Below are 14,864 nucleotides of genomic sequence, written 5' to 3'. Positions count from 1 at the left end.
AAGGTCAAGGAGCCAGATGAGAAGGAGAAATTCTCATGGGGCTTGGCATGAAGATATTCAATGACCTACATCAGCATAATACATTCAAAGAATATATTTGGTATATTCAAACTAAGGGTTTCTGTCAATAACTAAAAATAAGAAAAATGAGCTAGAGTTGAAGCCACAGCTACTGAAGTTCAAGCAATCTCTCCTCTCTCCCCCATTTTATGCTTTTTGCAGTTTAATAAAGAAGCAGAAAAAGATCTCGAGACAGAAAAATCTCTCAGCCTTACAAGCAAAGCAAAGAATGCAGCAATGTTCTTTGGATTTAGTGTCTGTTTCTGACTGTGTTGGGGGATTTAAAGAAAGCCTTCATTTTTCAGAAATGAAACCAAGAAAAATAAAGAGAGGGAAACTCCTGGGGTCCTTGAATAGCCCTAGGAAATGTTATCTAAAACCACCCGTCTTTAGGGCTGTCTCTGTAAACAAGTTCATCTATTTCTGAAACTTTTTTTTATCATCCTCATAGGCATCAGAAAGATGAAGACTTGCCAGGACTGAGACAAAATCCTTTACTCTTTCACACATTTGTGCAAAGCATTTCCAAAAATAGAAAAGCGTTTTCCACTTGCTTCAAGAGGTGGAGGGCTGGGGAGACAAGTGGAGTTGAGAGACGTCAGGGAGAGACGGGCTATGGCACTCGACCTCAGAAGAGGCACTCTCAGCAGCCTCCTGGGCCGCATCACAGGTCCTGGGGTCTTGGATTCCAGCATCAAATGACATTTCTTGGTGTCATGTATTTTATGTACATCCTGCTCAGGATCCCAGGATGGTGTCTAATTCTTCTTATTTTAGCCTGGGAGTATCAGATTCAAAATCTTTATGGAAGCAATGACTTATGAATCACAAAATAGTCAAATTAAATCTTGCACTTCAGCTGATTTCTAAGTGCATGGAGCAAAGGTCCAGATTGACAAAAACTCTGCTCGCCCTGGGATTCAGGAATTTATAAGCATCTCTAGTGCACTGGACCACTGCCAGGAGCTATTCATCTGAGACCCCAGTAAAGCCCTAAGCAGGACATCCTGGAAAGACAAATTTGCTTCAGGATGATTCTGATTGCCCTTCTCTTGGCTCCTTTCCAGCCCATCTTGCATGACTTACTTCTAAGTCCTAGGAGGAGGTGGGGAGTGCACCAGTAGAAAAGAAACACTCAAAAGGGCTAAGCCTGGGTAGCACAGTCATTGGTGACGTGAACAAAGAACCAGTGATTCAGCAAACCGCCCTGATGACACTGGGGCTTGGCCTTGCTGGCACCGGCATCCCTAACTGGCATCATTCAATGTGATAGGCATGATTCCTTTGGGAGGTATTCCCAGTACAGGTGACACCACCACCACTTGCTGGAGTTGGTGTAGATGTTACATGACATCCACTTTAGGTGGGGACTTAACAGGGAAAAATGGCAGACACCAAGTGGATTGCTAAAGAGAGTTTAATATACGTGCTCCTGGGAAATGTGAGAACAGAAGGTTGAAAAACACAAGACTTTCTAAACATAGACCAGTACACCCCGGATGCAATAACAGTGGGGATCCATCACTCTTCCAGGCATCAAGAAGCAGGGGAGTAGACCTGGCTGAGTGTAGATATTACATTCTGAATTAGTTGCCTAATTTGGAGTAAGAAACAACTCTAAAGCTTAGCATATTAAAACAAAACAAAACCCGTTTGTTATCTCATACCGTTTCTGAGGGTCAGAAACTTGAGAGTGGTTTAACAGAGTCACGCTGACACATGGTCTCTCAAGAAGATCCAGTGAAGATATTGGTTGGGGCCACTGTCATCTGAAGGCCTGACTGGAGCTGCAGGATTGGCTTCCAAGATGGCGCATTCCCATGGCTGCTGGCTGGAGGCCTGAGTTCTTTGTTGTCTGTTGGGCTGAAAGCTCATTTCTGTGCCACGTGGGCCTCTCCGCAGGGATGCTTGAGTGTCTTCACAATATGGCAGCTGGCATCCCCCAGCAAGAATGATCCAAGACAAAGACAGAACGGGGCAGAAAACACGATGTCCTTTATGACGTAGCATTAGAAGTGACACCTCTATGCATGCCTTAATTTATTTGTTACAGATGGGTCGTTAAGTTTACCCCATGCCTAAGAAAAGTGAAAATGTATTCTATCCTTTGAAGGAAAACATACTAAAGAATTCATAGACAGACATTAAAATCATCACACTCCAAAGTCTTCATCAACTATATAGGTAGATTTGAAATTTGAAATTATTCACTGATACAGTTTTTAAAATACCAAGACGAAGTCTGCAATCAGGGCAGAACCTGAATCTTTCCTTCTATTTGGGATTGTGAAATGTTCCAGTTGAGTGTTGGTGGCCTTCTTATTACAACAACTGAATCTCAGGTAGCTTTTCCTAAATATTGCACTGTGTGGTTTCCAAAAAGACTCTAATTGATGTAGAGGGTGTTCAGCTCTTGCTTCTGAAGGAAAATAGGACTGAGAACATGATTTGTACCTGGTAAATAAAAATGGACAGAGTGGAACTCATATTCAGATTCTTGGACTTCTAGTGCAAGTTATTACATCTTTTCCTCATAGATGTAATAGCTCAACCTGCACCCAAAGGGCCAGGATAGACCCCACATCTCACTGTACCTACTCCTTAATAGATCTAACCTATTCATATAGGAAAACCACTCAGGATCAAGGTTTCTGACTGGAAGTCAGAGAATTGACTGTCAGTCCCACTCCGTCTCTGCCTGTGAATTGAGCAGGTTTAACTCATGTCCTCATCCTTATTTTCCTTACTGGTCAAAGGAAAATAATATATAGATTCGCCTTCAAAATCATAGAACATGAGAACAAGGTGACATATTACCATGATCACTATTATTATTCCTAATGTCGTCAAAGTTCAAAAAACTTCATGAAAAAAAGTGGCGATTATCATTAACTTCATCACCCAAAAGCCACCAGAGTTTTCCAAAATTTATCCCATCTAAAAGAAAAAGAAGCTAATGAACAAGTATCAAATACCATTTTAGGGCTTTAGACTGGCGTTAAGGCCAGTGCATTGTAGACACTAGAATCGTGGGGGGAAGGCTTGGGAAATATTTTCTTTTTATAACTCCCAAAAATACTCAGTGAGATAAAATAATGACAAGTTCATTTACTAATCACTGTTTGATAAGCAATACTGCACAATTTGTGAAAGGATAAAAGCAACTGCAAATAAATCTAAGGAACCAAAGCAGATTATAGGTGCCTGTGGAAGGTTTCCTTTGACACAGTTTCCATTACAGATGAGGAGATGTCAACCAAACCCAATCCATTCCAATGAGCACTCCACCACTGGCATGACTTCAGGCTCTTTGGCACCTATGAGATATAAGTGAGTCTTTCAGCATTCACTCCTATAAACACTTTCATAAAAGTTTCATTTGTATCTAGTAAAGGGCAATGTAATGCCCAGAATGAGTAAGCCATGGCATTCAGCCAGGGATTGAATTCCTGCTTCAAATGAAGAGAAAGCAGAGAGCAAGTTACGCTTACAACATTCCTGTCTCTGTGCAGAATCTCACGTGCCTTTCCCGGGAGGAGAAGGTGATGAACCTGCAGCTGGGAAGCTTTTGGAATGCCAAGCAGTGCCAGCTCTGATGACCACACAGAGAAACACTCATGCCATCTGAGAATTGAGAGTCTTTCCAGTCTGCTAATTTAGCAATGTTGCAAAATTAGTTTCTGGAAAACATAATAAATTAACATTTGTTCTGTTTGTGCACAAAAGACACTGTTAGGATGTAAAAACTTTTTTATGGATAAACAGGCATGTTATCAATATTTATTTGATCTCTAACATGGAGGAATCGTCTGAACTCTCTGACACCTGTAAACGCTAGTCTAGACTTGCTGTGTGTGTGATATGGCCTTGCACTTCTTTTAACACCAAAATCTACGTTTCCACTTGAATTTGAATTTGTCACTGGGTTTTAAGAGTTATGGCACTTGAAATTTATTCTTTTCATTGTTTTGACATATACTTTATTATTAACTATTGTCACCATGCTGTGCAATAGATTCCAAAATTGTATTTTTCCTTCTAATGGAAACTTTGCACCTTTTGATCAGTATCTCCTCATTCCTTCTCCCACCCCACAACCTCTGGTAGCCACCATTCTACTCTCTGTTGTTACGAGTTTGACAGTTTTAGATTCTGCATATTAGTAGGATCACGTAGACTCTGTCTTTCTGTGTCTGGCTTATTTCACTTAGCATAATGTCCTCCAGGTTCATTTACATTGTCACAAATGACTGAATTTCCTTCTTTTTAAGGCCAAATAATATTTCCAAAAAAGTGATGATATTAACAATCTTCCTCTTTTGGGAATAGTGTAATGTGCAAACAGTCCATGGTTGTAGACTCTCTCATTGTCTGCCACTCTCTGAGCAATTTGGGGCAAGTCATCCATCTATTGTCCTCCATCTATTCAGTCAGAAACATTGATTGAGCACACACTGTGCTAGACAGGTTTCTCAGCATCAAAAATACAGCAGTGGAGAAGACCAACAATAATGGAAAAAGAGTGTGTGTGTGTGCGTGTGTGTGTGTGTGTGAGAGGGGGGGGGGGGGGGGGGGGGGGGGAGGGGGGGAGAGAGAGAGAAAAGAGAAGAGAGAGAAAGAGAATGAATGAATGAATGAATGAGGGGATGAAAAAGACTGTCCCTCTTGGGTGACTTTACATTTAAGCTAAGATCTGAGCAACATGAAGAAGCCTGGTTGCAGAGATCAAGGTCAATGACATTCCTTGGTAAGGAAATAACTAATGCCAAGCCTGGAAACAGGCATGAACTTGTGGTGGTGTAGGCTGCTGAAGCTGCAACTTGGAGACAAGATCAGAAGGATGGACAAAGCTGAGACCAAGTAGGATAAGTGAACGCAGACCAGTGCTTGGAGAGTATTCTAAGCAATGGGACATGGTTGTTGGAAAGTCTAAAGTAAAGTAATGTGATGATGCTTTTAAAAAATCTCCTTGTGACTCTGTGGAACTAAAACATACAGAGCAAGAGCTGAACCAGGATGTGAGTTAGGCGACTACAGACTCTTCCAGCAGGATGTTCTAGAAGCTTGGACTAAGGTAGTGAGAGTTCACAGAAGTGAAGGATTCAGGATGCCTATGTAGGGAAAGGAGGACTTGCTAGCATGAGAGAAGAGAATTTTGAGAGGAAAGAATCAATTTTGAATGTTGTTTGCAGAAATGAAATGATAAATATTCTAGGCAGATTGGTGCAATACACCTGGAGCTCTGTTTGGGCCATTACATGTTCCCTGCAGACATCCATGAAGAGTTGGGTTTATGGGTTTAGGTGAGAGGGGCAGGTAGAAATTTTGGAGTCTTTTCGTGTAGAGGATTTGAAGCCTCAGGCCTGAATGTCGACACTCAGAGAGAGTCTGCAGATAAAGAAGGAAAGGGTGCCCAGGAAAGAACACTTCAGCACTTGAAGGATGAGCGGAGGAGAGTATAAGGAAAACGTACTCAAGGAGGTAGGGGGTCTAACAAGGGAAGAAAGCGTTTCAGGAAGAGGGCAGTAGTTGCTGAGTGGTTGCTCAGTTTTTGCTAGGGTTATGTGGAATAATAAAAAGTGGCTGTTGAATTTAGAAACACAAAGATCTCTGTGTTCATGAAGGTTCTTTTTTTTTTTTTTTTTTTTTTTTTTTGAGATGAAGTCTCACTCTGTCATCCAGGATGGAGTGCAGTGGTGTGATCTTGGCTCATCACAACCTCCGCCTCCTGGGTTCAAGCAATTCTCCTGCCACAGCCTCCCGAGTAGCTGGGATTACAGGCATGTGTCAGTGGCCTGGCTAATTTTTTTGTATTTTATTTGTATTTTTTTAGTAGAGCCAGGGTTTCACCATGTTGGTCAAGCTGGCCTTGAACTCCTGACTTCAGGTAATCCACCCACCTCAGCTCCCCAAAGTGCTGGAATTACAGGTGCCACCATGCTCGGCCTCCGTGAAGAGTCTTGATGGAGTGATGGAGTGAGCCGACAAGAGAATGAGAGGTGAGTATTATCAGATGGAACTCTTGAGAAGCTACAACGTACAGGGTAAAGGACCAACGCTGGCCGAGGAGCAATATGAGACCAGGAAAAAAAGCTTCTCTGCATGGAAGGTACTAGAACATGTTTATCTCCTGATGGGAATGGTCTAGAAAATAAAGGAGATGTTTATTGTTTCAGGTGAAAGGGAACAACTACAGGAGGGAGGCCCTGAGGCTATGAGAATGGATGTGGTCCAGGCCATGTCAGAAGGGGCTGGCTTCCATGCGACTACCCCAGGAAGAGAGGAAGACAAAAAAGACTTGGTCCCGATGCCAGCAGATATATAGGTGGTACCTTGAGGCTGTTACAATGAGTCGCTTCCATTTCTCAGTACAGTATGAGGCTGGGTTATTAGCTGGGAGTTGCCTTATGCTTAAAATGAGAGGGCTGAGACTTTTTTTTTTTTCAACAAATTTTATTTTCTAGAGCAGTTATAGGTTCACTGGAAAATGAATAGAAAAGCGCAGAGTTCCTATATACCCCTTCCTCCCACGTCTGCACAGCGTCTCACACTATCAACATCTCCCACCAGAGTGGTACATTTGTTACAGTCCAGGAACCCACCGTAATACACCATTATCACCCAACGTCCATAGTTTGCATTGAGATTCACTCTTGGTGCTGTACATTGAATACATTTGTGTTCAGTAGAGATGTATCCAACATTGCAGTACTCTACAGAATAGTTTTCACTGCCCTAAAAATTATCTCTGCTCCATCTATTCATTCCTCCCTCCCCCAACCGCTGGCAAGCACTGATCTTTCCATTATCCACATAGCTTACCTTTTTCAGAATGTCATGTAGTTGGAATAGTTTAGTATGCAGCCCTTTCAGATGGGCTTCTTTCACTTAAGTGTACACATTTAAGGCTCCTTCATGTCTTCTCACAGCTCCATAGCTCATTTCTAAGTGTTCTATGTTATTTCATTGTCTGAATGTTTCACAGTTTTATTTATCCATTCACTTGCTGAAGGACATCTTGGTTCCTTCAAAGTTTTGGCCATTATGAATAAAGCCCCTGTAAACACCTGTGTGAAGGTTTTAGCATGGACATAGTTTTCAAGTCATTTCAGCAAATACCTAGCATCATGATTGCTGAATCATATGTTAAGAATATATTTAGCTTTGTAAGAAATCACCAACCATCTTCCAAAGTAGTTGTACCATTCTGCATTCTCAGTAGCAGTGAAGGAGAGTTCCCGTTATTCTACATCCCTGCCATGTTTGTTGGTGTCAGTGTTCTGGATTTTTATTCTAATGAGTAGTGATGTCGCATTATTGTTCAATTTACAATTCTCTAATGACATATGATGTGCAGTATCTTCTCATATCCTTGTTTGTCGTCTGTATACCTTTGGCAAAGTGTCTGTTTCAGTCTTTGGCTCATTTTTAAATTGAGTTGTTTCCTTACTGTTGAGTTTAAGGGTTTTTTGTATATTTTGGGTAACAAGCCTTTATCAGATGTGTCCTTTGCAAATATTCTCTCTCAATCTGCAGCTTGTCTTCTCATTTTCTTACCTGTGTCTTTTACCAAGCAGACATTTTTAATTTTAATACAATCTAGCTTATTTTTTTGCCTTTGATGTTATATTGCCATACCAAAGTCGTTGATTTTCTGTTATTTTCTGGAAGTTTTATAATTTTGCATTTTACATTTAGGTGTATGATCTATTGAGTTAATTTTTGTGAAGGATGTAAGGTCTGATCTAGATTCATTTTTTTTACACAAAAATGTCCAGTTGCTTCAGCATCATTTATTGAAAAGACGACATTTCTCCATTGCATCACCTTTGCTCCTTTATCAAAGAGTAATTGACTACATTAATGTGGGTCTATTCCTGAGGCCTCCGTTCTACTCCTTTGAAGTATTTGTTTATCCATTCATCAATATCTCACCATCTTCATTACTCTAGCTTTCAGCAAGTCTTGAAGTTGGCAGTGGAAGTATTCGGACTTTCTTCTTCTCTTTCAATATCGAGTTGGCTATTCTGGGTATTTTGCCTCTCCATATAAACTTAGAATCAATTAGTTCATGTAACAAAAATAACTTGCTGGAATTTTGATTGGGATTGCATTGAATGCACCAGTCCAGTGGGAAAGAACTGACATTTTGAAAATATTCAGTTGTCCTATCTATAAACATTGAATATCTTTTTATTTATCTAGTCTTTTGATTTCTTTTAATCAAAGTTTTGTCATTTTTCTCATATAAACCTTCTATATATTTTGTTAGATCTGTACCTAAATATTTTAACTTGGGGCTGATAACGTAAATGGTAATGTGTTTTCATTTTAAATTCCACTCATTCATTGGTTGCTGGCATATAGGAAAGTGATTGACTTTTGTATACTAACCTTGTATCCTGCATGCTTGCTATAAAATTATAAAGTTTCAGTTATTCTGTTGATTCTTTCAGATTTTCTACACAGACAAACATATATATCATCTGCAAAGACAATTTTGTTTCTTCCATCCTAATATGTATTACCTTTTATTGCCAAACTGCTATTTTTTAAGGTTCATTACAACACCAACATGTTATTAATATATCCTAATAAAGGATCCTTTGTTATTTACAAATACACCAAAAAAGTGTGTTAAATGTTGAAATTTTATATAAGTCAAAAGTAACAGGTGAGGACAAATATTGTATGATTCCACATATAAGAGATACTGAGGGTAGTCAAATTCATAGAGCAGAAAGTAGAATGGTGGATGCCAGGGACTGGATGCCAGGGAGGAAGAAAGAATAAGGAGTTGTTTAATGGGTACAGAGCACTCTGTACTCTGTTTTGGAAGATGAAAAAGTTCCAGAGATGGGTCGTGGTGATGGCTACACAACATTGTGAATGTATCTAATGTCACTGAATCACACACTTAAAAACAGTTAAGTGGGTAATTTTATATTATTTCTATTTTACAATAATTTCAAAAATGATTGGTAACTCATTTAGTTGCTGACAGGATTTAAAGCCCTTGCCCTACCCTCCAGATAAAACAAGATTGCAGCATTGTGCTGTTGTTTTGTATTTGTTTTTCCCTATAGAATTCACCTGTTCTCTACATGTTCATTCACTCAAAAATCCCAATGGTTTCTAATAAAGATTCAGCTACTCAATGATATAGGTTTAAGAATACAAAAAAGCAGTAACACAAGTTAATGTTTAACCCAGATCCCAGCCGCGAAGAGTTGCTCCAAATGGTCTGTTCCTTTTTCCTTTCTTTCCTCCCCTTGGTTAGCAGCCCTTGTGAAGTTACCACACAAATGTCATGTCTTCATGCTTTCAGAGGTACCTGTAATGTGTGTGTAAATAATCATCATCATATTAACAGAAGGTGTATAGGCTTTTTTTGTGTGTTTCCCCTTTTCTTTGTTTCTCTTTCTTTTTCAAATCCTTAACCTAGTTCCCAGAAGACTGGCTGTTTGTTGTCTAGATACCCTGCTCTATCACAGCTTTCCCAGAGTGGTGCCATCTTCCTCCTCCACCATGAGGCTGCCCTCATCATCACTCTCTTCTCATCCATCGTCTCTCTCATTAATTCCTCTCTGTCTTTGCCTTCTTAGGGAATCCACAAGCACAAGTCTCCCACTGCCACGCTGAGGCACAAAATTTGACAAACCATATTTCCATGTGAAACCCAATAGCCTGGAACCATGAATTTCTGCCCCTGTATCATGCATTACACACATATATCATTACTTGCATTCTATCAAGCGTTGGAGAGCTTGCAACTCCAACACTTGATAGGCAAGCTTGGGTAAGAAACTTGATGTCTCAGATTTGGTTTCCCACTTTCTCTAGGTAAGGATTAAGTACAAGTTGTTTCTTTGAGAAATGATCCTAAGGAAACTCAGTGGAGCAGGGAGTGGGGGAGAGACCGAAAGGGTAGAAAGTTAAAAGGGGATGTATCATTGAGCAGGTTACCACTGGGAGAAATTGGGACTCAACTCGGGGAAATTCTAGAAATAGCTGCCAACTATACCCCAGAGAAATCCTATATCCAGCAGCTAGGAAACTAGGACATTTAGGTACCAGCTCCCAGTTGCCATTGGTTGAGGGCTGCTTCCTGGGCATTGCGTTTTCAGCACCTCTGGCCTGCCCTGAAGTCAGATCCACCATCATCCTGCAGTCACACCGGTAATGCCCTCAAGCAGAGGTGTCCTCCGTAAGCAGCTATTGATTAGCCTGTAGAACCCAGAATGGAGGGGATTTAGCCCAGCTGCTGACAATGTCTACTACACTTACCCTTTCTGAGCTCCCACATCTTCGTTAGCAGAATGTATGTGAGTGTTTAGGGGGTTCTCACTTCACTGGGTTTGTTGCATGAATTAAATTGAATAACATATGTAGACGTGTAAACGCAGTATCTCCATCAGGATCCCACAGCCAGACAACAAAAATCCACTCTAGTTAACGTAAACCGATGGGAGTTCGGTACAGGGTAAGGCAGACCTGAAGGAAGCCCAGGAAGGGGCAGAGAAACAGAAATAAATTTTATGCGAGTGGAGGGACCTCCCAGGCTCCCACCCTTTGCCCACGTATCTGTTTTTCCGCTGAAGGCTGCAGCTCTCAGCAGAAAGTCCCTCTTCCTCGTATTGGTTTCTCTCTCAGAGACTGGGAGTCCCCTGTTCTGTTGGGCACAGTGGCAGCTCCACACTGCTGCTGGCCCCTAGGGTGCTGCAGCTCAGTGACATCCCTGCACCACCATCATCTCAGTATCTTTTCATTAGACCCTCCTCCATGACTTCCCCACACCCCGTCCACAGCTCGCTATACCTCATTACACTCCCCTCCGAGACTTCCCTGCGCCCCCCACAGCTCTCTATACCCCTTCATTAGACCCTCCTTCATGGATTGCTTCCTTGCAGCATCTGTTTCCAGGCCAGAAATTGTGGCTAATGCCATATCGCCAGGTCCCGCTCTTTAATTCTAGCCCGCTCTGGCTGTGTTTCTCACAGTTAAAAGATGGAATGGGTTTCAGGGCGAGTTAAATTTTGGCGTATGGCAGATGGGGGTGGGAGTATAACCTGAGACTCTTTTCCAGTTGGATGGATGCTGAGAAGCAAGGAAGTTCCTGCTTGCCTCAGGGTTAACATGAGGGGCCTTCCCGTGCAGAGACAACCCTGAGAGGAGCACAGGACTGAGCCGCAGGAAATGGCCACGGACCACACACTCTGACCTTTGACTTCCTTTGACTAACGCTGCTGTGGCTTCTGGTACCAGGAGATCATAGGGAACTTCAGAGCGCCTCCAGCACCTCCCTGTCACCCGCCCTATTGCATTACAGAGGATACACCTGAAAAGGCAGGCCGCATGCATCTTCTTTTCTGTAAAAATTGATGTGATGAGAGTCACATGTCCTATAAGCATAGCATGAAGCATGTGCTCATTGAAGAACAAAGGCACAGCTACAACTTTGTGGCCATGCAGGAGAATTCCGGTGCACATCGACGCTGCTAAAAACCAACTGCATGACTGTGGGGCCACCTGCCATGCTGGTAGCTGCCCTGTGAGGGAACTAATATCTGCCTCACCACCACCAGGCAACCTTTGGCCCATGGAGACAGGAACTGGTGGATGAATAGTCTCCTGCGTGTCTCCAGCGGGAGGTTCTCTCCAGTTCTTAGCGAGTCCCTGGGGCTCTGAATGCAGCTTCCCACAGTGTGTGAGCTCATCAGCTTTCCTTACATGGGCTCCTGGCCTCTTCCCCTCTTTCCAGTCCTCCATCTCTTCCAAGACCTGGCATCACTCTCCAGAGCAGACCCAGGGTCTGCTTCAAAGAAACTAGGGCTAAGATGGTGCCCATTCAAAGGGTACTGAATTCAACTGGGAGACTCAGGAGTCTGGAGTGAGTGAGTGCCTGCTCCCTGCTGTGAGGATGTGCACAATGTGGACAGGTGGAGTCTGGAGACAGCCGTCAGCTTCCTCATCTGCTGAGCACAAATCCAGAGCACACTGGGAGATCGCCACCCACGAAGCCTCCCTTGCCTTTGCATTCCATCCTTTTGTTTCTCCCCAGGGTGTGGCTGGCAGGGAGTAATTCTGTGGGGGCATCGTCTCACACTCGGCCTGGAGATGCCCCACTGACCCACAGCCATGTTCACTCTCACAGCAACTTCAAGGCAGGAGAATCCGGAACTTGCTGCTGTGGCCAGGGCTTGAGGCTGTGCTGTGGATACAGGAACAGTTTCCACCATAAATGTGAACAGCCTGGCTTCTGCATCGCAGACTTCAATTGAGATGAGAGAAAAGATCAAGCCACACCTTGACCTTTACAACCACAGGCCAGCTGAATCCTGCCCACCCCCCACCTCCAGAACGGGAAGGTCAGAAGCAGGATTCTGGTGAAAGTGCTGATGTTGCCCTGGGAATGAGTTGGGGACTAAATTTCTCCCCAGGAATAAAAGATGGACAAGGGACAGAAAACAAAGTCCCGCTTACCCTGAAGGTGGAGAGCAGAAAGGTGACTCATTAAATGGGCTGAGACATAGCCAGAATTTACCCCAGTGGCTACAGTCTTGGCCTTGTATTGATTCAGATCTAAAATGTTCTGGGTTTTCACATTTGCCCAACTAGACGGCCTCTCCAAAGACTTTCTGAGCTGGCTTTGAGCTGGTTGGCCAGCATACCTGAGGCCTTCTTAGATAATCAGCATGCCTCTCTCCCCAGAAGTGCCGCCCCTGAGCCTATTCGATGCCTTGTTCCTTGAGCCATATACTCTCAGCCCCCTGATCCCCGAGTGCACAGTTAAGTTTGGGCTTGGACTCACTTCATGCTGACAGTGTCTCAATGCTCGAGGTGCTGTGCACAGGTGAGGCACTGTGCACAGGTGAGCTCAAAACTGTGACAAACTTATCCTAAGGTAACTCGCAATGGCTTGGGGTCAGGAGTTAGTAGGTAAGTGCTCCTGCCTCCCATCAGATTCTGCTGACTTTCTGCATTCCTCTTGGGAGATCCCAGTGAAATCAAGCGCCTGTGGCTCACAGTGGTGACCTTGAAAAGACATTCCCCCTCCACCCCTGCTTCCTGGAATCACGCTCCACATAAAACCCTGCACACAGCTCCATGCTGTCATCAGCTTCTGGGGAGCTTCAGTCTAGGACACTGAGTTAATGCTATTGCATGCCCTCATCGGTGGTTCTTAGTGAAAAGAGAACTCCTCTCCAGGGTGTGTTTTGGAAATTTTTAGACGTGTTTTTTCTTGTAACAGTGATTGGGATGATACTGGCTTCAGTGAGTGAACCATATGGAATGTCACATGCACTTCAATGCACAAGGCGCTCCCACATCAACAAACATGCATGCCTGCACCACACACCTTTGAGATGCACGACTGCATATTTTTGTAGGCAAAAAAGTAATCATAATTATTTCACCTAAAAATCTAAATCTGATTCACTAAAAAAAAAAAACAAGGTGTTTGTCATGGTTTTGATTTGCATTGAATTTTCTAGTATATCCAGTTTTGTGTGGTGAGAGGAGAAGATACTGTTTGCTTTCAGAGCATGAATAACAGGTTTTCAGTATTTTGGAAAAAGCACACCATACTGTATATGTGTTCTTTGTGATAATATCAGTATAGAAGGTTGACTTCTAACTCTCAGGAAACCCAGACTCAGGATTCAGTCAGCGCCCAGTGACACCTGCCCTCTGTTTATGTGTATAACATATACACATACACACACACACACACACACACACACACACACAGATATCACATAGATATAATTTTAATATACTTTTGATGCTGCATTATGAGTTTCTACATGTATATGATTTTATAAGTGACTTCAAATATTTTGCAGAAGTGAAGTTGATAAAACTGAATGAATGAATGAATGAATGAACGGGAAGTTACAACCAACCAAGAAATCACATAAAATCTTCAAAATCTGTATAATTTTCTTATTCAGTTAGCAGCATGGGCTTTCTTAAAATAGTTTGTCTCTTTAATTTTTTTTTCCCAAAATGGACATATAGAATTAAAATTTATTTTTAGTTACATAAATACTACAAACATGAGCTGGGCACAGTGGCTCACACGTGTAATCCCAGCACTTTGGGAGGCCAAGGCAGAGGGATCACCGGAGGTCAAGAGTTCATGACAACCCTGGCCAATAATGGTAAAACCTTGTCTCTACTAAAAATACAAAAATTAGCCAGGCGTGGTGGCAGGTGCCTATAATCCCGTCTACTCAGGAGGCTGAGGCAGAAGAATCACTTGAACCCAAGAGGTGGAGGTTACAGCGAGCTGAGATCATCGCACCGATGCACTCCTGCCTGGGGGATAAGAGTGAAATTCCATCTCAAAATAATAATAATAATAATAATAATAATATTACAATCATGCGTTCTCCTTGTAAATATTTAACCATTTGTCACAGCTAAATTCCCCACTAAAAACAAACCTAATCTCAACCTTCCTTCTCTAACCTAAACAAGCTTTCCCTTCCAGACCTTCTTTATGTGCTCACCTATACCTATACCTGTGCCTGTATCTATTTCAACATAAGAATTGTTTCCCAACAATGTATACAGCATTAAAAATAAACATTTTTGCAAGATGCTTATATACATTTCTATGTTTGAATGTTTGCCTTCTCCGAAACTCATGTTGAAATTAAATTGCTGTTGTCCTAGTATTAGAGATGTGACCTTTAAGAGATGATTAGGCCATGAAGACACTGCCCTCATCGATAGGATTAATGCTATTACTAAAGGGCAAGTTTTGACTCCTTTTGCCAATTGCCAAGGGAAGACAA

Source organism: Sapajus apella, unplaced genomic scaffold (genome assembly GCF_009761245.1).
Source record: "Sapajus apella isolate SASKATOON/1434 unplaced genomic scaffold, GSC_monkey_1.0 scaffold65, whole genome shotgun sequence".
Classification (NCBI taxonomy): Eukaryota; Metazoa; Chordata; class Mammalia; order Primates; family Cebidae; genus Sapajus; species Sapajus apella.
Note: the sequence above shows the minus strand (reverse complement) of the source record.